We start from the raw sequence: 24,844 nt of genomic DNA on the forward strand, positions 1-24,844 counted from the left end.
ATTTTAATCAGAATAACTTTTATTAAACTTCTCCAAATTTACACAAATTCCCCATTGTTACTGTATATTGCTTTTATAGCAGTCATAACTTGTATTGTCATTTATGTAGAGTGTAGCGTCACATGGAAAATACACACATTTGTGATACGTTACCGCAAACTAAGGGAATTAAGTATACTTGAAATTGTAAATTCAGTTGATAGGCTGTATTGTTTGATGTGTCTGCCTGAAGAAAAGTCGTTAAGAAGTACAGGGACTCAACAATCGTCTTGATGAATTCGGAAAATCAACAAGAAACGGTCGACATTGTAAAACATTAAAGCGAAGTTACTAACCCTATTCGAAAAACAGTTATTGATTTCGGAATATTGTTCAAAATGTTCAAATGTGTGTGAAATTTTATGGGACTTAACAACTAAGGTCATCAGTCCCTATGGAATATTGTGTTTTTAATGGTCATCACATAAGCTATCTTGTTGTTCATATTCAAAAATGCATCTTCAAAAGCAACACACATGAGCATTGTTAAAGACATAGCACAAAACTGTTATTAACAGACGCAGCGCGAAGCTTCATAATGTTGAAGTGTGTTCTCTCAAGTATTTTGTAGTTAGTCATAGTTGAAACAGAGGCATAAACCAGATCCCAAGAATGCATGCAATTGTTACTTGCACAAATTTTATTGGGCATGCCATTTTTCACGTGTTGCACGTGAAACGATAGGGTAAAATGAATAAATTAGTAAACATATTAATTAGCACCAAAAAGGTTGTAAACATACGAGTATAATAAAGGACATCGAATAATTATAAACTGCTAGAAGTGTGTATTACGTTTTATGTCTAAATTCTGCAGTTCCAAACAGCTGTATTCTTGGCAGTATCAAGGAACATATAATTTGAGGATTAAATCACAGTCTAATATATACAGTAGCGACACTCACTGATGTGAAAGTTGTTACCATTTGACAGTTCAAGTGACACCAGCGCCCCTAGCGGCCAGAAAGTTCGCCTTCCTCTGACGGCAGATGCGACGTAAAAATAATGTTTGTTTTTAATTAGTTTTGTAAGTAATTTACAAAATAGTTAGTATATTTTTGCTTCAGAAGTATTAGGAGAACAGCGAGAGACATAAATGATCGTGAAATATAAGTAAACAGAGCACAAACTATTGAATGGAGTGACATAAGCTGCAACATATTCTTGCAGAAATAATTAAAAAGTAGCATACAATCGTACTTATTCCACTGAAAGTAAGAGAATACACACTGTATATTCTACATATGAAGTATATAGATGCTCTTCCTTGTGTAAAAGTGAAGCGACATATCACTTTTCATTACGTTCTGTTTCGCAGGAAGCCAGCTTCCTAAAATACAATTTCCATCTTATTCTTTGTGGTATCAGGTTTTCTCAATAAAAAGCATGACTGTTTTAAAACTTTATTATATCCCATTGACACATTTACCGAAAACAAAATTAAATTAATAAGTCAGTCCTAACACTTTAGCAACCCAAATGAGCCATCTTCATCACTTTTTCATTTCTTCTCTTGCTCCTAAGGAGTAAGTCTTGATTCCTGAATTTAATAATGTAACAGAGCCTCACTTTAACAAACAGTCTTATTAACAGCAGCTTGGTTTCAGCACAGCACCCAGGTGGAAAATTGGGGATGTCCATCAACATGTTCACAAAGAAAGCACCAAAATTACTTATGTGAGCATATTCATCAAAAGTAGAAGTCATCTTAGTCTCACAATGAGTTAAAAATTCTTTGACATCTTCTGTACAAATAAATAGGCTTCCAAAGTTGCCTTCATAACTTTTAAAATTACAATAAACTTTGTCATTTGCATCTAAGTCTTGGCTGCCATCTACAAGTACTGTCCCACATTTATAACAGTCATGAATTGTAAGCAGTTTCTTTAATACATAGCCAAACGCGTATCTCATGCTGTTTGCCTCTCCAAGATCTGTTTGGACTTCTACATTTGGTAGTCTGATCACTGAACTCGTGTCACTGATGTCCAACAGTGGTGAAACAAGTAATTTGGGCGCTACTTTCATATCCACTATTGTCTGACCCCAGTTGATCCCATCACAATTGGAGGTAGCTACACTGTGTGTGTTCAGTAATTTGCTTAAAGCACAATTACTGAATGCAGCACAAAACTGTTGTGGTGATGGGTTGCTACAAAAACCACCTTTATGCCTTATCACTGAGAAAACGTTTTCCAATGGTTTTTGATTAATTTTGCGTGTTAATAAATATAACTAGGTTCCATCCAAAACATCATCAACAAACACATGTTCAAATCGCTTATGTTACCCAGAAGTCCTTTAACACACTCAATCCTAGATGAAAAATATTTCCCATCAACATCTACAAATTTCCATGACTGTATTCATGGCTTCATTGTCTTTAATATTTCCAAATGTCTTGAGGCACTTGTAATGCAGTTCCTTAAGGATACAGGCCCTTTAACACTATATGCATTAAATGTGTCAAAACATTCGTTCACTTTTTGGAAAAAATCTGCAGTAGCAGTAGCAGATGATGATATGGTGCCACAAGTAACAAGTGTCTCAGTGCCAGTTGCTACTGTATGACTCAACACACGAACTGCAGTGCTTACCTTCATTTTTGAAAATTCTGGTAGTTGGACAGCTCTTTTAGTGAGCTTGGGGGCCAACTTGTACTTCCTTTCACAATCACTTGAGTACAACTGACAAATGTCCTTCCATGAAGCAGTGCCAATCCATCCTTCATCTGTTGCGTGGATAATGTTATACCTGAATAAATTATTACGTATGCTTTTTATCAAGTGTGGGGTGTCATAAGAAAGTAGATCTTACTCCGTTCGTGTACTAAGCATGGATTAACTGGTGTGATACCCAGTCTGTGCCTCCACTCCACAAAATTCGAGCCTTGGTCAGTCACACATGTTTTTACAACCAAACCAATCTCTGTGAGTTTTTTGAGAATTTCAAAAAATATGTGCGTCTGATTGGTGGCTCTTACTGGTCCTTTGGAGAAATAATATACTAATGGCTGTTTAAAATTTGAGAATATTCCGTTAATCATGATAACTAATGCAGTATTAGCAACCACAGATGTACGTATGAAACCCATGTCTTAAAATTCAATAACACGATCCCTAGAGCTGTCATATATCAAATTTTCTATTAGTGACATCTCATCCATCGACAAATTAACAATTATATCAGTTTCTGGTAACTCCTGCGCTTTCTGCTTTAAAAGATGAAATATGTTGTATATCTTCCACATACCTTTTTAAGGTACACACTGAAGGAAGGCTAAAACAGTGTGTTAAAAAACTGTATGCCTGAGTACTATAATACAACAAATTAAGTGCAAATAATTTAGTTTCATCTTTCCATCGCGCACGACGTTTTCCATTCAGTGGTACACTGATTTGGCTTATCAATAAATCGAGAGCATCTTTTTTCAAGTACTTGGAACCAATGCTTCTTAAAATGAGCTTGTCCTTTCGTACTTGTGACCTGTGATGTTGTGGTTGCAGTTTATGCTTACGATGGACATTTTCCCTGTCACGTAGTAATTTTGTACGAAGTCTAATGATTTGCACGTTTTTACATTTCACACGATTTTCCAACGCGCGAATAATTTCACCTAATCTAAGCAGTTCATCTTCAAAAGATGTCTTTGTTGCAGATTCCATTGTTAGCGATTTTATATATGTCTCTCGTGTTGGAACATTTGTGGTAGCTGTTTCTTCTGTGGCAAGAGACAGTTTTATTGTTTTTGCAGTAACACTTTCACGTTTGTATGGCAACTTACTCATCATCGTCACTAGTTGTGGCTTATTCGGCACGTCAAATAACGTAGGAACTGCATTGCATACCAATGTCTTCTTTTCCGCGCTCATGAACTGGTTTGACACGAAATGTAATGCACAAAACTTGACGTTATTGTGCAAATAAAGGACATCTTTTTGCAGCAGGTCCTGTCTTCTACTATTTATTAACCATTTCTTGCTCCTAAAAAAGAAAAACAAATTCAGTAATTCAATACAGTTTAGAAAAAAATCGTAAATAAAGGGGCGCTCTAATGTGATGTTTCATACCTCTCAGGGTCCTTGGGAAACCTGAAGAATGACAAATGTCGTGTCTTCTTCCTATTATTACTGCAATTGATTGCGCTGCATACGCTGCCTTTCGTAAAAACCATTTTGAAAATGAATATAAACGATACTGTTTACATTTACTGAATATCGTATTCAGCAGCGTAGCTTCTCCACCGCTTGCGGCGCTGTTGTTGCGGTGTATAACAAAAATCAGCGAGAGAGTCGCGACTGTTTATATTAGACTGTGGATTAAATAAAATAGCCTCGTCCTTTGACTTGAGTACAGAACACAGTTGACAGAGGCACAGTAATCAGTATACAGAGACATTCTGCTTACAACATGGTACGAAGAATAGACAACACCAATATACACAACAACCCACAGCTTACATATGTTATGGAGAAGAAAAAGGAAAGAATGTCATCCTATCTGAGATGTTAAATACAAATACCTAAAGCTAACCACGCATGAGATCAAACTTGAACCTTTAGAATATAATCCAGAGGACCTTTCTGGGTTAAAGGATAACTGCTGTGCATTGAAATCTAGTTTGAAAGCCATGAAAAAGAGAGAAAAAGGAACAATTCGCCAAGGATATATACACTCCTGGAAATGGAAAAAAGAACACATTGACACCGGTGTGTCAGACCCACCATACTTGCTCCGGACACTGCGAGAGGGCTGTACAAGCAATGATCACACGCACGGCACAGCGGACACACCAGGAACCGCGGTGTTCGCCGTCGAATGGCGCTAGCTGCGCAGCATTTGTGCACCGCCGCCGTCAGTGTCAGCCAGTTTGCCGTGGCATACGGAGCTCCATCGCAGTCTTTAACGCTGGTAGCAGGCCGCGACAGCGTGGACGTGAACCGTATGTGCAGTTGACGGACTTTGAGCGAGGGCGTATAGTGGGCATGCGGGAGGCCGGTGGACGTACCGCCGAATTGCTCAACACGTGGGGCGTGAGGTCTCCACAGTACATCGATGTTGTCGCCAGTGGTCGGCGGAAGGTGCACGTGCCCGTCGACCTGGGACCGGACCGCAGCGACGCACGGATGCACGCCAAGACCGTAGGATCCTACGCAGTGCCGTAGGGGACCGCACCGCCACTTCCCAGCAAATTAGGGACACTGTTGCTCCTGGGGTATCGGCGAGGACCATTCGCAACCGTCTCCATGAAGCTGGGCTACGGTCCCGCACACCGTTAGGCCGTCTTCCGCTCACGCCCCAACATCGTGCAGCCCGCCTCCAGTGGTGTCGCGACAGGCGTGAATGGAGGGACGAATGGAGACGTGTCGTCTTCAGCGATGAGAGTTGCTTCTGCCTTGGTGCCAATGATGGTCGTATGCGTGTTTGGCGCCGAGCAGGTGAGCGCCACAATCAGGACTGCATACGACCGAGGCACACAGGGCCAACACCCGGCATCATGGTGTGGGGAGCGATCTCCTACACTGGCCGTACACCACTGGTGATCGTCGAGGGGACACTGAATAGTGCACGGTACATCCAAACCGTCATCGAACCCATCGTTCTACCATTCCTAGACCGGCAAGGGAACGTGCTGTTCCAACAGGACAATGCACGTCCGCATGTATCCCGTGCCACCCAACGTGCTCTAGAAGGTGTAAGTCAACTACCCTGGCCAGCAAGATCTCCGGATCTGTCCCCCATTGAGCATGTTTGGGACTGGATGAAGCGTCGTCTGACGCGGTCTGCACATCCAGCACGAACGCTGGTCCAACTGAGGCGCCAGGTGGAAATGGCATGGCAAGCCGTTCCACAGGACTACATCCAGCATCTCTACGATCGTCTCCATGGGAGAATAGCAGCCTGCATTGCTGCGAAAGGTGGATATACACTGTACTAGTGCCGACATTGTGCATGCTCTGTTGCCTGTGTCTATGTGCCTGTGGTTCTGTCAGTGTGATCATGTGATGTATCTGACCCCAGGAATGTGTCAATAAAGTTTCCCCTTCCTGGGACAATGAATTCACGGTGTTCTTATTTCAATTTCCAGGAGTGTAGATAGCAAGTCGGTGATCATATGTTCTGGCTGATTAGTGTACCTTGTATACATGATACTGCTGCCATCTATATATGTGTTGCTGTCCGATGGTTTTGGTCACATCTGTATATATATATATATATATATATATATATATATATATATATATATATATATATATATACACTCCTGGAAATTGAAATAAGAACACCGTGAATTCATTGTCCCAGGAAGGGGAAACTTTATTGACACATTCCTGGGGTCAGATACATCAAATGATCACACTGACAGAACCACAGGCACATAGACACAGGCAACAGAGCATGCACAATGTCGGCACTAGTACAGTGTATATCCACCTTTCGCAGCAATGCAGGCTGCTATTCTCCCATGGAGACGATCGTAGAGATGCTGGATGTAGGCTAACACCGCGGTTCCTGGTGTGTCCGCTGTGCCGTGCGTGTGATCATTGCTTGTACAGCCCTCTCGCAGTGTCCGGAGCAAGTATGGTGGGTCTGACACACCGGTGTCAATGTGTTCTTTTTTCCATTTCCAGGAGTGTATGTAACTCTGTCCAGTGATAGCAGCGTTACCTCGCAGGGAATGACCACTATAATTACACATAAGGGCAGTGTGTGTAGTAACAGTGAGCATGCTGTCCCTGTTTAGAATGGGGAAGGCACACGATGCATTTGATCTTAACTGAGAGTAGATTGTGATGGCCTGGAGACTTGAGATGAGCATTCCGGAAACTTTACGAAGTATGGGTTGTAGTAGTATACATCCATGGATATCTCTTTACAAGGCTACAGGACATGTCAAAGTATTTACAAGTTTAAACCAATTTAAAATAAGCTAATTCGTATACACATACATTTACAGACTTCTAGTTAGAGACTATCATTGGATTTACTCCTGATATACAATCCTTTTTTTACAAATAACTTATTAAATAATGTAATGCCACACTGTTCACTCATATCTCACTATCAGTCACTGTACACACTATACACACATGGTTTTATAACACTTCACTCACTACACACACACACACACACACACACACTGGTGATCTCTGGGCCATTTTCCATACCAAAACTTCCCGTTTACTATCCTGGAAAACTGAGTCAGCATCCCTCTATAATGAGTGAGATGGTGAGCTCAGAAAGAGGAGGAGGTGTTAGTGTTGTTCTATTCCTACCTTAGGGGTAAGTTTTTATATAAAAGGAAAAAAAAACTAATGTGAAGGTGTTATGTGGAATGTTGGATATTTTATAATCATTATTATTATTTATTTGTATAACGTTTTTTTACCAAACCCCTACTCTGTTTTATCTAAGTAATCCTTCAATGTATAAAATCTGTTGCATTAAAGGCACTTTTTGGCTGTCTTCTTAAATTAGTGTATTTTTGCAATTTCTTTAATCTCTTTTATTCATTGGTAGAAAATGCTGTTTTGAGTTTTATGTTTATTTTTTCTTGGTAAACGTAAGTTGAGTCTAGCTCTTGTTCAATGGTGATGGACAGAGCTGTTTGTGAAGTAATGACCAATGTTATTTTTGATGCGTACAGCTGACTGGTACATGTATTCACATGGTGCAGTTAAAATCCCCAGTGTTTTGAACAGATCTTTACAATGAGCTCCACTACAATTTTTCGTTATTATTCTTATGGTTCTTTTCTGGAGTTTGAAAATTTTGTGCATTTGTTCCCCAAAACAGAATACCATAGCTAAGAACTGAGTGTACATATGAATGGTATGTATCTAAAAGACACTGCATGTTACACAGGGATGATAGGATTCTAAGGGCATAACATGCTGATGACATACTGTTTGCAAGTACCTTTGTGTGTTCACACCACTTCCACCGAGAATCAATATTTATTCCTAGAAATTTTGCGTTTGTTACACAGTCTATAGAGGTGCTATCTATATTTAATTTAACATTGACATTTTCCCTTTTCAAACTGTAATTCATGGCATTAGTTTTCTTTATGTTCAATGTCACTTTATTGCTTATTGAGCAATCATAAACTTCCTTGAGAGTTTCATGTGCTTTCTCCATGAGGAGTTCTCTTGTTTCCTCAGTGACTATAATATTTTCGTCATCAGCAAAGAGAATTTTTTCACCATGAGTAACAATAATGGGAAAGTCATTGATGTGTATCAGGAATAGTATTAGTTCTAATATGCTACCTTGCGAAACCCCTATATTAATATATTTTGGTTCTGATAAGTGTTTTACTAAATGTTTAGATCTATTTGAAACACGTGTTATCTCTACTCTTTGTACCCTATCTGCTAGGTATGATCGAAACCAGTCATTAGCTATCCCTCTTATTTCTAATGTTTCTAATTTATTTTATAGAGTCTTGTGGTCGATTGTACCAAAGACCTTAGAAAGATCCAAAAATATTCCTGTGATGCACTCATCTTTATCAACAGCATCAAGCATTTTTGCCACTTCGGAAACCAAACTACGACCCGCTTAAAAGATTGTACTTATTCAGGTAACTCATTAATCTGTCTTTTATAAATGCTTCTATTATTTTTGAGAATGCTGACAGCAGGGAAATGGGTTGGTAATTTTCTATGTCTTCTGCATTACCTTTCTTATGCAAAGGTACAACTCTTGCCTGTTTTAACTGCTCTGGAAATGTCCCTGATTCATTTATTATATTTGTTAGGGGCCTTATATAATCTCTATGCATTGTTTTAGTAGACACATTGGTACTTCATCTAAGCCTACTGACTTTTTATTTCTTAGTTTTTGAACAGTTTTATTGGCTTCATTTTCTGTGGTTGGAAGTATCTTCATTGTATTTATTGCAACATTATTTACAGGTGTTGTATTTGTTTTGGGGAATTTTTGCTGTATCTTCTCTGCAATAGTTGAAAAATACTCATTTACATAGTTTCCTAAGTGTTGTGGATCCCTTATTACCTTATCCCCCTCCCTTAGCAGTATGTTATTCTGCATTACTTGCCTCTCCCCATTTTCTTTTTTATAACATTCCAGACTGCTTTACTTTTATTCTCTGCATTATATATTTTTTGTCATTAAATGAGTTTTTTGCAGCAATCATCACCTGTCTATAGATCTTTTTGTACCTATGACAGAAATTAAAGAATTCTGGATCATTGCGACTCTTTTTCATGGAGATGAGATATTTAAGTGTTTGGGAGGACTTCTTAACACCTGCTGTTATCCATCTGTTTTTGTATGATGATGATACAGACATGCATACTTTTGGAAATGCCTTTTCAAAGTTCATTTTAAATAATGTGGAGAATTTAGAGAATTTCTTATTCACAATGGTTTCCTTATACACTTCATCCCAGCTTTGTCTTGCTAGTTCTTTTGAAAAATCTTTTATTTTTGTTTCTGATAGATTTCGTTTGTAGGCTTGTAGTTTAGTGAATGATTCGATGCCTGATTTTACTGTTGTTATTACACAGAGATGGTCTGATAGTCTGAGACCTTTTACAGCTACATCACATTTTTCCCTGTTTGTTTGTGGTCACATGGTCAATTACTGATTAAGTCATTGCAGTAACCCTTGTTGCACTATTGACCAATAGGGACATGCCAAAACTTTGAAGGATATTTATGAGGGTGGTGCTGGATTCATTTATGATATTAGTGTTGATGTTAATGTCCCCACAAAGAATTATTTTGACCTTTGTACTTGAGACTTTATGTAGAACTTCTGTTAATTTATTGAAAATGTGTCCACACTACCACTGGGAGATCTATACACACACAAAATGATTAATTTCTTGGTGATATCAAACCCTGTTAATTCAATAGCTAATATTTCAAAGTGTCTGTCTTCACTTACTGTGCTGAGGCCATGTCTTGATTTGAACTGTGTTCCTTTTCTGATATAAATGCATGATCCTCCACCCCTTGAAGCATTTCTGCAGTATGATTTTGCCATTTCATACAATTATAATACTACATGTTGGATTTCTGTGTCTCTACACCAGTGCTCAGTAATACAAACTACTGTGCAGTTCAAAGATTGGATCTCAACTTGTAATAGTTGCATTATATTTTTCACTGATTGCATGTTTTGATGGAGGATTGTTAAGTCTGTGAAATGCCCCATGTTACTCTTTCCAATGGTTTGTTTTTCTTTGTGACATCTGGTGTGTGTGATATTTGAAGTGTTAAAATCTGTGTGGTGAGTGGTTGTTTCAGTATTTTTTAAACTGCTGGAGACACTCTTTAGGCACGATAACCTGTTGTCTGGATTTATCCTAAAAAAAGACCTACTTCTCCTACATATGACAACAGGTATTTGACGGTGTGTGGCCCGAAATCCACCCCCTATACTTTCACGAATCAGCTGTACCAATCTTCCCTTCCCATTCCTGTTTAGGTGTAGGCCATGCCTAGTGAAACACCATATGTTGATAACCCCGGCGGACACCAGAGAAACATGAGCAAAGTTGGCTGCCCACAGAGCCATCCCTAACCCCACATTGATTCGCCTCACAACTCCGTCAAGGTATGGTCGATCATGACGCCGGAACAGCTCAACAAAGTGTTCGTTGGTGCCATGAGTCAGGGAAGGTGGGAAGCTATCTTGTCCAGGTCACCACCTATGTCACATGCCCCATCCCTGTCCAAACTGTTTCCTACCCCACCCACTATCACTACATGGTCCTCTTTTGTAATTCTGTACATAAACACCCTAAGTCCTGTATCACATGACTTAGCCCTGCATTTGGCTTGAAGATACTGGTGGCCTGGTACACTTCCCCTAAACTTTCCTGTAACTGAGGGCCTACACCTCGCCCCTGGTTACTGCCTAGCAGTAGCACCTTCTTCTCCGTAACATTTTGTATATTCTTAGGCTTCTTCGCCTCGGTTGAAGTGTGCTGCACATTTCCTGCTCCTCGTTCTACAGAAGGGCTGTGGTGAGTGGCGAAACCAAGGTGAAACAATGTCCAGACATTGTGTGTTTGGGTGGCTACCTCTATTACAGTTGTCGGACGTTGGAAGCTGGGCAGACTGGTAAAAACAATGCTGTCTGCATGTGGCACTATTCCTGCCATTTTGAAAACTTTTTCCGTTTAAGCACGCTAACCGGCCAGAAGTTGCCGGTTACGTTATGTTGAGTTTATTCTCCGGTTAAGCGTTATTCTGGGTTCGTACAACACGTTTCTCGCCCTATTTCAAGAATAGAGTTTTACAGGCTGCTTACCTGAGAGTTAGTTGGTTGGTTGCGTGTTCCATTGGTCAGTCGCACTGTACGTTAGCCGTTATGATATGGAACGTGTCAAGTGTGCAAGAAATGCACGTATGTGTGTGTGTGTGTGTGTTCTTGCAAATCTAGACGGAGAAGCGACAATAAAGCACGCTATTTACTCCGTGCTGACTTGATTTTAATGTTCGACCACCATGGGTCTACTGCACGCTACTGGCGCCATAGCCGCATCTCTGGCATTGTGTGTTCTCCAACTGCAGTACGCAAGAGAGGTGTTCGTATGGAGATCCTTGCAATCAATATCTTGAAGTTATTCAATGGGATCATGAGATTGGTAAAGTGAGTTTTTCTTAACTCAGTACTGCATGGAAGGTGGTTTTTGTATGTCATGTACCTGAATTTGAAAATACGTTGTGTTGTCATGTTTCTTTGTTGGTTATGTAGCGTGTCACTGTAAGTGTTATTTGAGCACTGTAGGTGTCATGAGTTAAGATTAGTCACGCCGGTCCGTGGGCTAGTAATTTGGACAATTTTTTTTCCAAATCGAAGTGTTGAACAGCCTACTTAGCATACTTTTTGGTAAAAGTTAAACCTAACAGGACCCCTCCCCCCTTTTTTTTCCTCCTTGCATTTTTTAATACGATGCGGATGTAAACATTAAGTTTCGCTACTGCTTAATTTGTTACCGCTACAAGATTTTCTGCGTTCACGTTTGTAGGCTTCGCCAACCCTCAACCCGATTGTCACCTACCAATCTAACATACACCTCAGGCTGCGCTACGGATCAGTCTGTCAGCTTCCTTTACGATTTGTAGTCACAGTGTAGACATTCAACGAAAGAGACATTGAAATCTGCATCCATAGCGTATATGTTAAGCGTTTAGTAATGTTCCCAAACTTTTTGTTAATACATTTTGCAGACGTCAGTAAAACTCGATAATATTCCAAAGTTTATGGTATTTGGCTGTTGAGATTGAACTTTCAATGGCTTCTATGTAAAACTAAGTTGTAGGTGGAAAATACAGATCTCTAGTTTCCGTATAAGCATAGCCCATATCAATTCAGGCAAGGGGTCGACAGAAGCGTCCGATCCCACGCGTCGGCTTTGACCCGTGACGTAAGGGTGTTGTCGTGTGTGACGTCATGGCGGCGCGGAGTTTGGTTTGAGTGTGGCTGTCTCCAGTTCTGTTTTATCTTATTTTATTTACTTTTCTGATCTGTTCGTTCTATCTCGTGAGATTTTTTTTTTTAATTTAAAAACACTTATTACGTATTTTAATTATCTGTTTCCTCCAATTTCTGTTTTAGTTTCTTATATTTATCTTTCTGATCTGTTCGTTCTATCCCGTGAGATTTTTTTTTTTTAAAAGACAAAAAACACTAATCAGCTACTGAAGCATCTTTATCTTCTATGGGTTTGCTGGGGTTACGACCCCTGGGGAGGTGGGTGGGTATTCATGCATGGCTGTCTTCACTTACACGTTGTAGCTACGCAAGGCGTCTAAATTTGTTTATATTTAGTTTGCCCCCCACCCAAAACACCCTATTTCCCGCGCTTGTCCCGTTAGTGTCATTAGGCTTCTTGTGGAAAGTGTGTGGAAGTGTGTTCTCGATTTGGACTTACTTGTCAAAGTTCTTTTACTACAGCATTCTCAACTTTTTTATATAATTTATTGGATTTTCAAAAGTTTCAATCCATAAAGTATTGATTTTTTCCCCCTGTTGATTAGTAAGACAGTTCTACATTCCCTGAAAAGGAGAGCTTCGACTTTTAGGCTGAACAGGATTTATAAAAAATTGAAATTGTTGCTATACATAAAACCTGTTTTATTATCACATAAGACTTGCAAAAATCAAAACCTAGCCTTATTTTACATAATTTTAGTTTTGAAAGATGAGTAAGAGACCCATTTTTTTTCCAAGCATTTTAAATGGTTCCAAAATCCATGTGGAAAGTCCAAAGACTTAATGGTTTCAGTTTATAGAACTGCTCACAAACCAAAGTCTGCGCTGTCATGACGTCACTCACCACAACACCCTTATGTCACGGGTCAAAGCCAATGCGTGGGATAGGACGCTTCTGTTGACCCAAAATTAGCTAGTCAATGAACAAAAAATGTGTTCCACTGTTTCAGTATCTTCCTTTGATATGGAGTGATGCCTTCCTTAAAATCCTCGGCATTCTGAATCACAGCTGTATTTGGCCTTGAAAGATTGTTTTGCAGCATGCTGCTTCAGCAGGCCGCCTACACCATCACAAGACCCCTTCCTGTGACCAGTCGTCAGAAATAATGATCTTCTCAGCCTGTTTGCAGTTGAAGAATTTTTCGAATTGCTCACAAAGCATGTGCTGTCACATCATGTGCCATCACTTGTCACTGTAACACTTGTGATCTTGTTTTGAAAATGTCACTCCTGTAAACATTGGAACCTGGTCAATACTCCTATGATACCATTGTACTTCTTGTGGGAGAATTAGACCAGTTCTCAACAAACTCGCAGTGAAGCACTAGACATAGTTCTTCAGCCTATACACACCCTTTCACTTCTGCAGTGTGTTGTTGCAATTTCTTCAGATGCAGGTGTGTTACTGCTTTTACTGACCTTTTACAAAGTTCATCAATGAAACTGTCAAACACAACAGTTTTCTTAATTAGTTTATTTTTCTGCCTTGTCATATATGTAATTCCTGCAGAGTTATCTGCTATGTCCTCCAGGCCAAGTGTCTAAAGACAGTCCTCCCTTTCCAGGGCAGTCACCATATTCTTGAAACAAACAAATCTCTCGCTTTTTCACAGACTACTAAGGACTTCACATGCCCAACCAAGGTGTCACATGTATTGTGCTCCAGTAAGTTATTCAAAGTTACCACACAAAGTTCAAAATTCACGCAGTACATCTATAAACAGACGTCTCTTGGTGGGTGTGGAACTACCCACTTAGGTTGTAGTGCATAAAATTTGGACCTTCCAATATGTGAAGTTGTATAGTTGCTGTTATAAATTGCAAAAGCTTCTTTAATACTGCAAGTCATGTACCTCTTCACCTTCGCAACTTTTTGACCTTCAACTGTTATAGTGCCTTTTTTTGTTGGCACTCTGGTGAGAACAGTCCCATTAATCTTCCACTTTAAATGACTGCACTATTTGAACTTGAGCTGCTTCTACAGGATGACTGTAATAGGGATCTGCTCATGCAAAGACTCCTATCAGACTTCACATTTCTTGATTTGTCTACCATGTACTTTGATACTGGTGGAACATGGTTCAAAACTGGTTTCTTTGAAAATGTCTCTGGAGTAATAGTTAAAATTTACACCTTTTCAATGTGGGATGCACAATATTAAATAGCTGAATTTTTATTTGTGATAAAATCCTTGCAAGAGTGCTTTGATTCATTTTCTTCTAAGATGGAATTTCTACTTTGAAGAGTGTCATACGTTTTGCTGTAGTGTATTCATCCATAGCTTTCTTGATGCATGGAGCTTATGACTCGACTTTACTGACCGCGGTTTCTTAACAGGACCAACACCTCTCTCTGTAGTTTACTAATTCAGAGTATTTAATTCTTCCTCTATTAATGCAAAATCTGCATCATCTACACCATGGAAGGCTTCACCTTGTTCAGATACTATCATTGTTGTTATTCTGTCAAAACATTTAGAACATAAAAGTCATCACTGGAAACATCTTCACTTTGAAACAGAGTCTTCAAATGATATATAATTCAAAGATGAGAGCAAGTTAGTGCTCGACTATACGGATGCAGCACTAATCTGGACACTTTGTGGAGATTTTTGAATAATCCATTCAGGGAGTTACATATATTGCATGGATCAGCCGGTCGATTCCTCACAAAAGCACAGAACTCACTCGATGGTCTCAATACAGAAACCTGCAATGAGCAACCACGACAAAGGAACTGACGAGAAATTACAACAAAGAAAGTGAAAAGAAATAGCTGTAACAGAGACAATAGAAATCAACATTGCAACAAAGAAAAAAAAACAAAAAAAAACAGATTTTTTAAAGTAAAACTTGTCCAACATAAAAATGGAAGCTCTCCTTTACAAAGTTTACAAAGAATATAGTACTACATGGTACCAATCAACAGCAAAATCTAAATTTTCTGGATTGGCGTTTTTGAAAAAACAATTTTTTTTCTGTAAATTATAAAAAAATTAAAAAGGTGACAGTAAAAAAACTTTAACAGATATGTCCAAACAGAGGATACCATTGTAATCATAAAGCAATTATCTTTCAAATAAAAAAAACCTCTAACAAAATATCTAGAACTATTACAGAGATACATTTTAAAATTTTTTCAGAAATTTGCGTCTTAAAAATGGTGTTCGCAGTGTCATCTTTGGAGGCCTGTATCTCGGGGCAGGAATTTTCGTGGAGAAAACAAAAAATACAAGTTTCTTTCTTACTCCTGAATTTTAACGTATGCTAAATTCAGTAACATAAGAGACTGCCTGGAGTGATCTGGATTATGTCTAGACAAGAATGATTAATGTCCAGTTAACAAGCCTGTGGATCTCTCTTGCATTGGGATGGGTGCTAGCATTGAAGCTAAACAAATCGTATGTGTATCTTACTGATTTTATGGCAGTAACAAAGTTGCTTAGTGTAATGATATTCTTGTGAGAAATGTTGTTCTGGTGGTATTGTACTTCTGACATAAAGTATTGTCAAAAAGTATAATGTATAGGTGTAGTCTTCACATCTCTTGCAGAAACAGTTTAAGCTGCTAAATTAATCAGTTTTTGCATTTGTAAGTCAGATTGTAGGGGAGGGGGGGGGGAGGAGGCCTGTTTATGACAGATTTTTCAACCAAGAAAAGGGTAAATTGTACGGCAGAAAATAATTTTTGTCTGTTCATTGGTGTCTTTTTTTATCCAAATTTAACTCAAAGATGAGAGCAGTGCTCTGCTCGACTATACAGATGCGGCATTAATCTGGACACTTTGTAGAGATTTTTGAATAATCAATTCAGGGAGTTATTTTAATTGAATTGCATTACAATTTATTACAGTTTTCAGGAAACATATCATCGTCTCTGCTGTTTAATAAAAGAATTGAACAGAATACTTAAAACCTAGTGTTTTACAATGATAAAAATTGTTTGGTGTGAAAGTAATTGCAGTGTTTATCAAATGTTTTGTGGGATATCCTTCACTGGCTCTATTCTGTATGGCTATGAGTATTCGAAATGTAGAAGATAATCTGGTTTGATCACTTGGACCCTTGAAATAACAATGGCCCTCAGCAGTGCCCTCTTGTTTCTGAAATTTTCAACTTGGATTAAAAGCTATAAATTGGGTTGATGTTGGGACTGTTGCCACATCAGTTCAGTACATTACTGCAAGAGTTAATCATTTCTTATAAATTCTAGTGCTGTAATATGGCGCACTGTGTTGCTGAAAGGTGCTTTGATTGCTTTTACCTTAAAACAAGTTGGAGTGCAGCAATTTACGCTGACTGCCAAGAACAAAATCACAATCAGTTTTATTTTAGTAAATTCTATATTATTATCTCTGTGTTTTATCTTGTATTTATTAAACACACTTTTGTCTGACGGCAGGGGCTCGCAACTCTTTGACGTGTTTGTGCTTGGCTACTACAAGGCCCCAGCCTTTGCAGCATTTTTCCCCTTCCGTGCTGCATGTCTATCCTCTTGCTAGTCTTTTTCTCTCCCTTGAAGAACATGTCTAGGATGTTTTAGAGAATGTTCTGCATTGTCTGTCGCTGACATAAGAACAGTCTCATCTTTGTTTGTCACTACCATTTCCTTCCTTCATTACCCCCTCCTCTCGTTCCTCCGCTTCGGCGTTTGAGGTTCCTCTTTTTCTTCTTTCTCCTTGTGTGCTCCTGAAGACCAGCCCACATGTCTGCCATGTAACAGGTGACTGGGTAACGCATAATTCCCAGGCCCTGGTTGACAGGTAGCGTTCGTGCGTTCCCCTCTGATACAGGCCAGCCCCAGGGAGGGGGGATTGCCGGAGCTGCAACCTTCCCAAATTGGCAATTGGTTCCTCTGTTGGTGTCAGAGAGGTGTGACGTGAGGTGTGAACAATCACCTAAGGCGGGTGTGCCCCACTTGTGAAGGGGGCCCCCAGTTGGAAGGAGTGCACCATTGGAGACACTAGCAATCACGGCGATTTCCTCATGATGAGTCGATCATCTTCCCACTCAACATCTACTAAACATAAACGTAATGAGGCTAATGATAGACAGACCCTTCCCACTGCACCACGGTTCCTTTAGGCCTCACGTACTGAAGACGGTCAGTCCTTTGCCACGGTAAATCTGTTCATTATTCAGAAAGGTGTTGATGCAATTGCTGGTCTTGTGAAATCCTACTCTCGTTTACAGAATGGCACTTTGCTTTTGGAGACCGCTTCAGATTCTCAAGCACAACAACCACTTGCTGCCTCGCTTCTCCACAGTTACCCTGTTCATGTCGAGGCCCATAGCACTTTGAATTCTTCCTGTGTTGTAATTTAGACCAGGCTGCTCGACAGTCCAACTGAGGCTGAAATCCAATATTACCTCTCTGATCAGGGTGTCACTGTCATCCATTGTGTAATGAAAAAGGTTGATTCCTCCTTAGTGTGACCCCCAAGGTTGAGGTTGTGAAATCGCCACCCCCCCCCCCCCCACCCCCCCCCCCTCGTCCAGCTGTGCAACAAGCCGTGAAACTTTCACCTCAAGGGGAAAAGCCACCAGCCACATGACCGGTAGTCTGGAAAGGACAGGAGTACTCCCACAAAGACTTCCTCCATCCCTCCAGCCAAACATCACCCAAGTCTTCCTCTAACCAGAAGGGCTCAAAGAGTCAACCAAAGGCAAACGATCTTCTCCTTCGCCAGCTCGTATGTCCGTAGACAGTGTCACAACATGGTACCCTAGTCTGGCCAGCCTCTGTGTCGCTGGGGCGCACAACCAACCGTTTTTCAGCGTTATACTCCACAGACCGTCCGCACACGTATGCCAATGTTTCTGTGGACCCCATGGAGCAGAATCCTCCAGCTTCTGTACCCTGTAGTAGCGACTCTCCATCGGCTGTCACTTGGCAGCTGCCGAGTTGACACCCTTACATCTCTTCCTCCTCATGACTGTCCTCCAATGGAATGTTTGTGGCCTTTGGTCCCACAAAGAGGATTTACGGCTGCTTTTAGCATTGCAGGATCCTCTTGTACTCTGCCTTCAGGATACGAACTTGCACCTTCAAAACCGCTTTAAGCTTTCACATTACTTATTGATCCGTTTGGACATTCCCCCTGAGGTCAGCATTCTATCTCATGGGGGTGTCAAGCTGCTCATACAGGATGACACTCCGTCAACCCATCTCCCTAACTACCCATCTTCAAGCTGTTTCAGTTAATGTTCTCCTTCCCCATCTGACTTTTTCCCTTGGTACCATTTATGTACCTCCATCATTCGATGTCACCAGGGCAGACTTCCTTCAGCTTATTGGGCAGGTACCTCCCCCATTTTTGCTACTCGGTGACTTTAATGTGCATCATCCCCTTTGGGGTTCTCCCAGGGCCTGTCAGAAAGGTGCCCTGTTGGCTGACCTTATCCCTTATCCAACTTAACCTCTTCTGCCTTAACACTGAAGCACCCACTTTCCTTTCTGACTCCTCGCACACCAATTCCCATTTGGACTTATCCTTCTGCACTGCCCAGCTTACCCATTGTCTTGAGTGGTCCGTTCTTTCTGACACCTACTCGAGCGACCATTTCTCGTGTGCTCTCTCTGTGCGGACTCCTATCCCATCTGCGTGCACGCCAAAATGGCAGCTTACTAAGGCTGACTGGCAGCTTTACTCCTCCCTGGCGACCTTCAAATAAAAAGATTTCCCCAGTTGTGATGACCAGGTGGACTATGTCACCAATGTTATCCTTACTACTGCAGAACATTCCATTCCTCGCACTTCTTTACCATGTTGTGTCCCCGTCTCTTGGTTGATTGAGACATACCACGATGCAATTCACGCATAGCGACATGCTCTCCGCGTTTTTAACCATCATCCTACGATAGCAAACTGCATTCATTATAAACAGATGCGTGCAAGTGTAGTTGTGTTCTTTGGGATAGTAGAAGAGCTAGCTGGATTTCATTCACTAGATCTTTTAATAGTTCCAACCTTTCCTCTGTCTTGTGGGTGAATCTCTAACAGCTCTCTGGGACCAAGATCCATTCCCCCAGTTCCGGCCTCACAGTAGCAGCCGATGTTATCATGGACCCTATTGCTATCTCGCACACCTTGGGCTGCCATTTTGTGGCAATTTTGGGCTCTTCACACTATCACCCTGCTTTCCTCCATTGGAAACGAGTGTAGGAGGCTTGGACAATACCCTCCTCTTCTCTGAATCGCGAGTGCTACAATACCGCCTTTACTATTAGGGAGCTCGATCGTGCTTTCAGTTAATCCCAATCCTCCGCCCCAGGGTCAGACGCCATCCGCATTCAAATGTTGCAGCAACTTTCTCTTGCATCTGAGCAGATGGCACATTTCCTGGATGTTGGCATGAAGCCACTGTCATACCCACACCTAAACCCAGTAAGGACATAAACCTTCCTTCTAGCTACTGCCCCATCTCTCTTACCAGCTGCATTTTCAAAGTGATGAAACATGATTCATGCCTTGCTGGTGTGGTGGCTCCAGTCTCAAAGTTTACTGATTAATGCACAGTGTGGATTTTGACCGTGGTGTTTTGCGGTTGACCATCTCGTTACTTTGTCTGCCCATGTCATGAAAGGTTTTCTGTGGCAATCGCAGATTGTGGCCGTGTTTTTCGATTTGGAGAAGGCATACGGCACCTGCCGGAGAACTGATATCCTCCATATTCTTTACACGTGAGGCTTCTGTGGCCGCCTGTCCTGTTTCCTTCAGGCATTTTTAAAAGATAGTTTTCATGGTGCATGTGCGTTCTGCCTTGCTGGACACATTTATCCAGGGAAACGGTGTGCCTCAGGTTTCCATCCTGAGTGTCATCCTCTTTGCTATCGCCATTAATCCTACCATGGCCTATCTCTCAGCGGGCATCTCCGCTCCCTTTTTGTTGATTTTGCCACCTATTGCAGTTCTCCATGGACCAGTCTCACTGAGCGGCGTCTGCAGTGGTGTCTCGATCGTCTTTACTCCTAGAGCATCGACAATGGCTTTCACTTTTTCACTGACAAAACCATCTGTATTAATTTCTTGTGATGCAAGTGGTTTCTCCTACCATCTTTACATCTTGGGCGTGTTGCCCTTCTGTTAGTTGAAACTGTGAAATTCCTTGGGCTCTTGCTCGATAGGGAACTTTTTTGGTCCTTCCGTGTATCTTACGTGGCAGCCTGCTGTACGCAGTTCTTCAATATCCTAAGTGTCATCAATGGTACTTCTTGGGGTGCCGATCGAACCACCCTCCTCCGTTTGTACCAGTCCCTTGTCAGTTCGAAACTTGACTATGGGTGCTTTGTCTGTGTCTGCATGCTCATCCCTCTTATGCAGTCACAACACTATGGACCATTGTGTCAGTATGGGGCTCATCCTTCTTATCTGTTACCTCCTGGAGTCTGCTTTCGCCAGTTACTATGGCAGCTTAACTACACGCTACCTGCACCTTTCCTGGTGTGTGTGAACCCTTCACCGCCTTGGCTTCGTGAAGCGGCCCATGTTAACCTTGGCCTTCATTCACTTACCAAGGACACTACTCCAGCCTCGGCCTACTGCCTTGTTTCACGACCTTCACATGGAACTTCGCGATAGTACCTTTGTATACACTGAGGGCTCTCGGACTGACTGTGAGGTCGGGTGTGCCTTTGTCATTGGCACCCGTGACTTTCGATATGGGCATCCGGCACACTCATTGGTATTTACAGCTGAGCTCTTTCACCCTGTATCAGGCCATGGCAAAGTGTCCGGTGACATAGCCTTTTCAATTGTGTCCTCTGTTCAGACTCACTCAGCACCCTTCAAAGTCTCTGTGCACTTTACACCACCCATTCCTTAGTGCAGGGGTTCACGAAAACTGTCAACTGCTCACTATTGGTAGAGACAGTGTGTTGTTTCTGTGGGCTCCTGCTCATGTCGGTCTGCCAGGAAATGAGCCTGCTGACGCTGCTGCCAAAGCTGCTGTCCTAGTACCTCAGCCCACGATTACCTATGTTCCCTCCAATGTCTGTGTTGCGGTCTGTCAGGAGGTGGTGTCCCTTTGGCATTGCCAATGGTCCTCCCTTCACCGGAATAAGCTCTGGCTTATTAAGCCTCTCCCAGTGACTTGGAGGACCTGCTGTCGGCCCACCTGCCGGGAAGAGGTTATTTTTTTAATTCAGCTTCATATTGGGCACTGGCTTTTTAGCCATCGTAATTTGCTAAGTGGTGCTACCCCACCAATTTGTTGACATTGCATCCAATTTTTAACTGCCTGACACTTCCTGATGGAATGCCCATTTTTCAACCTTTTAAGTTCCCGTTTGGGTTTGCCTTCTGAGTTATCACCCGTTTTAGCAAATGATGCACGGGCTGTTGACCGCATCTTACTTTTTATCCACTAAAGCCAATGGCGATGCCGTTTAATTTTTAGTTTTGGACCTCTGTTTCTGTATGGTGTATTTTTTATCTGTTTTTCCACATGCCTGTTTTTAGCTGTCTCCTATTATGACAGTTGGCACTGTCATATAGTTGTTTTTTAACGTCTCTTTGTCTTTGTGTTCTGTAGTTTTGATTGGGGTGCATATGACCCCAGTTGTTTTTGTGCCCTCAAGCAAAACAAAATAAAACAAACCCTGAGATGTACAATACACTACTTTTCACTCTTTAACGCAAAGGGTAAACTTTTTTCAGTCATCACTACTCTCGACCACATTTCCTCACACAAATACTCTTCTTCCTACTCCTCTGTATTTGCACAAAGTGCTGTGCTTTGTGCTAGGGAGCAAACCTTACTTTGAACTCCCCAGTTTCTCCCCATACTGGCCTGTTTAACTTTGTGAGTCTCTGCCTTATGTTCCACAAAGTGCTGTACATGCTAATGGTGAGGACAGCCACTATCCCTTCTTGTATCATTACAGCGAAACTGATTCGTGGCAGCTGTGTGCAAGTGTGCAACCTTTATAAGAGTTTTTGAAGAGTTCAGCTGCACAAACATTAAAATAAAGTTTGTAAATTACAGTTAAGTGTATTCATTGTTAATAAAAATATATTGAATGAAATTTTCACTCTGCAGTGGAGTGTGCGCTGCTATGAAACTTCATGGCAGAGTGAAACCATGTGCTGGACTGAGACTTGAACTCAGGACCTTCACCTTTCATGGGCAGTTCTCTGCCATCTGAGCTACCCAAGCATGACTCGTGACCCATCCTCAGTTTCAATTCCGCCAGTACCAGAAGCTCTCCTGCAGGCCAGAGTTAGTCTTGGCCCAGCATATGGTTTTAATCTGGCAAGAAGTTTCAAAAATATATTGAGTGAGGTGGTGCAGTGATAAGCACATTGGGCTCGCATTCAAGAGGATGGTGGCTCAAATCCTTATCCAGACTTAGGGTTTCGTGAGATGCTAGATGGTTCGTTTGGAAGGGCACAGCCAACTTCCTTCCCCATCTTTACCTACTCTGATGGGACCGATGCCCTCACTGTTTGGTCTCTTCCTCCAAATTGACCGACCAACCAACCAACTAACAAAGAGAGCCTGTTTCCTATAAAAAATAACTACTTAGGATAAGTATTGTAAGCAAAAAATAGAAACATTATTCATTAATTTAGTGTACCACAAATTAGGTAAATTTTAAGATGTTAAAACGAACATTTCAGTAAAATGTCCAGAATTAATGCCACTACTAATAGAATGATTTTATAAATAACTCAGTATGGTTCATACAATAGTAAAATAATGCTAGCTACATGGGGTACATGCAGATAATGCCAGCCCACCAATGGTACTACTGACGTGTTTTTATCAGGGTGTGGAAAAATTGTTTAATTAGATGCACAAAACTGCAATCCAATGAATACTTGTGGAAGTAGAGCTTATGGGTACTCAGTGTGAGTACATACGCTTCTACATGTAAGTTAGTTGCAGGATTACTGTATTTGCTGGAAAAGCTGGGCTGTTTGGTATATGGCCCCAATATGATAAAGGTGAGAAATACCCACTAGTGGTAAGTACTTGAAGCAGCTTTCTGGCTATCACTTCAAAGCAGCTAAGGAAATTCTGTGCTTAGAAGTTATACCCTAAAGATTGTTCTGCTGACGCCTGACTCGTAAGAGAAACTTTCGTTAAAGATGCTGAGTGCTCTAATATCAATTACTGCATTAGCATTATTGTTAATGACATATTGTGATATTAGGATAAATTATCTTCATGTTTTGGGCTATAATCTGATAAGCATTACTGCCTTGTACTTTTGAAGCAGATTATGGGGGTGTGAAAGTTGTTGTATTCTGGAATCCTTGTTGGAGAGTGGAATGTCTGAATTGTTGGCTAAACTTCACAAAGGACCATCTTACTCTGCACTTGTTCATTATGTGGGCAGATGTTGGCAGTGCTTCCGTGTGAAGTTGGAGGCAGCCAATGATATTGTGTGTTTGCTGCATATTGACTTTAGTATATATTGTGTAAATGACTGTTTGTATTGCAACATTATAACTGATTTTTCTGAAATGCAGCTCTTGGTTGTGGTAAGGAAATTACACAAATTCCTGACCTTGTGTAGACTTCACTTTCTTCTTTTGCTGCTTACCAGCATTTCTGTTGCTGATACAGGGCACTTACACACTATCTGTGCTAACATATTATAATACATTAATTGTTTCATCTCAAAGGCGTATGTCTAGTTCGTGGTGGCACACTGATCCATACAGTAGCCAGAGGTCTGGGTTGGGTGGAAAGTTGAGTTTGGTCACAAATTGATGAAATCAACAAATGTGAATACTCACTCTAGATCCTGATGACACAGGTCTGTAGCTTAGCTGGAAGTCAGTTAGTGTGGAAACTGATAGTTTCATTTTCTGTTTAGTTGCATCCAGAATCGTGCAGTACATATTGGTATATTGATAACAAACACAAAGATAATGGCAAAGACAGAAAATGGGAACTCAGTATTGAATTACATTATATATGCATGTGTATTTACCCCTGCAAACTAATGTTTTTCTTAGAGCATTGTTTGATTGCTCTCTGGCACATAGTGTAAGATTACGGTTACATTAAATGCTTAATATTTTTCGTGCCATGGAAAACAAAATATTCATTACTTCATTGGCTGTACATATTGGGTGTTCTACTATCACAGCTTTCAATGACTACTTGCAACAGGCATTACCAACATATACTTAAAAGTTACAATATGGAAGGCAGCTCTAATTTTTTACTGAATTTTGTAAGCTATTCTACTGTGGACCACCAAATTATGCTGATTTTTATTAAAATATGCTTAGTGATAATATGAAACTTGTAAAAGTAAAAGCTTTGATTATAGTTGTATTTGCCGGACAACCATTGAGCAAAGTGGGCTGTTT

At 40.8% G+C, this 24,844-nt stretch overlaps 1 long non-coding RNA gene across 1 annotated transcript in view; it reads left to right on the top strand.

Moving 5' to 3' along the window:
• Nucleotides 1–11,555: 11,555 nt before the first annotated feature.
• The window catches only part of LOC126249770 (uncharacterized), a 68,497-nt gene continuing 55,208 nt past the window's right edge, over nt 11,556–24,844 (top strand). The window contains exon 1 of the long non-coding RNA XR_007545656.1: nt 11,556–11,665. This is a non-coding gene — a long non-coding RNA (uncharacterized LOC126249770). The remainder of the gene's footprint in view (nt 11,666–24,844) is intronic.

Source organism: Schistocerca nitens, chromosome 3, assembly GCF_023898315.1.
Source record: "Schistocerca nitens isolate TAMUIC-IGC-003100 chromosome 3, iqSchNite1.1, whole genome shotgun sequence".
Classification (NCBI taxonomy): domain Eukaryota; kingdom Metazoa; phylum Arthropoda; class Insecta; order Orthoptera; family Acrididae; genus Schistocerca; species Schistocerca nitens.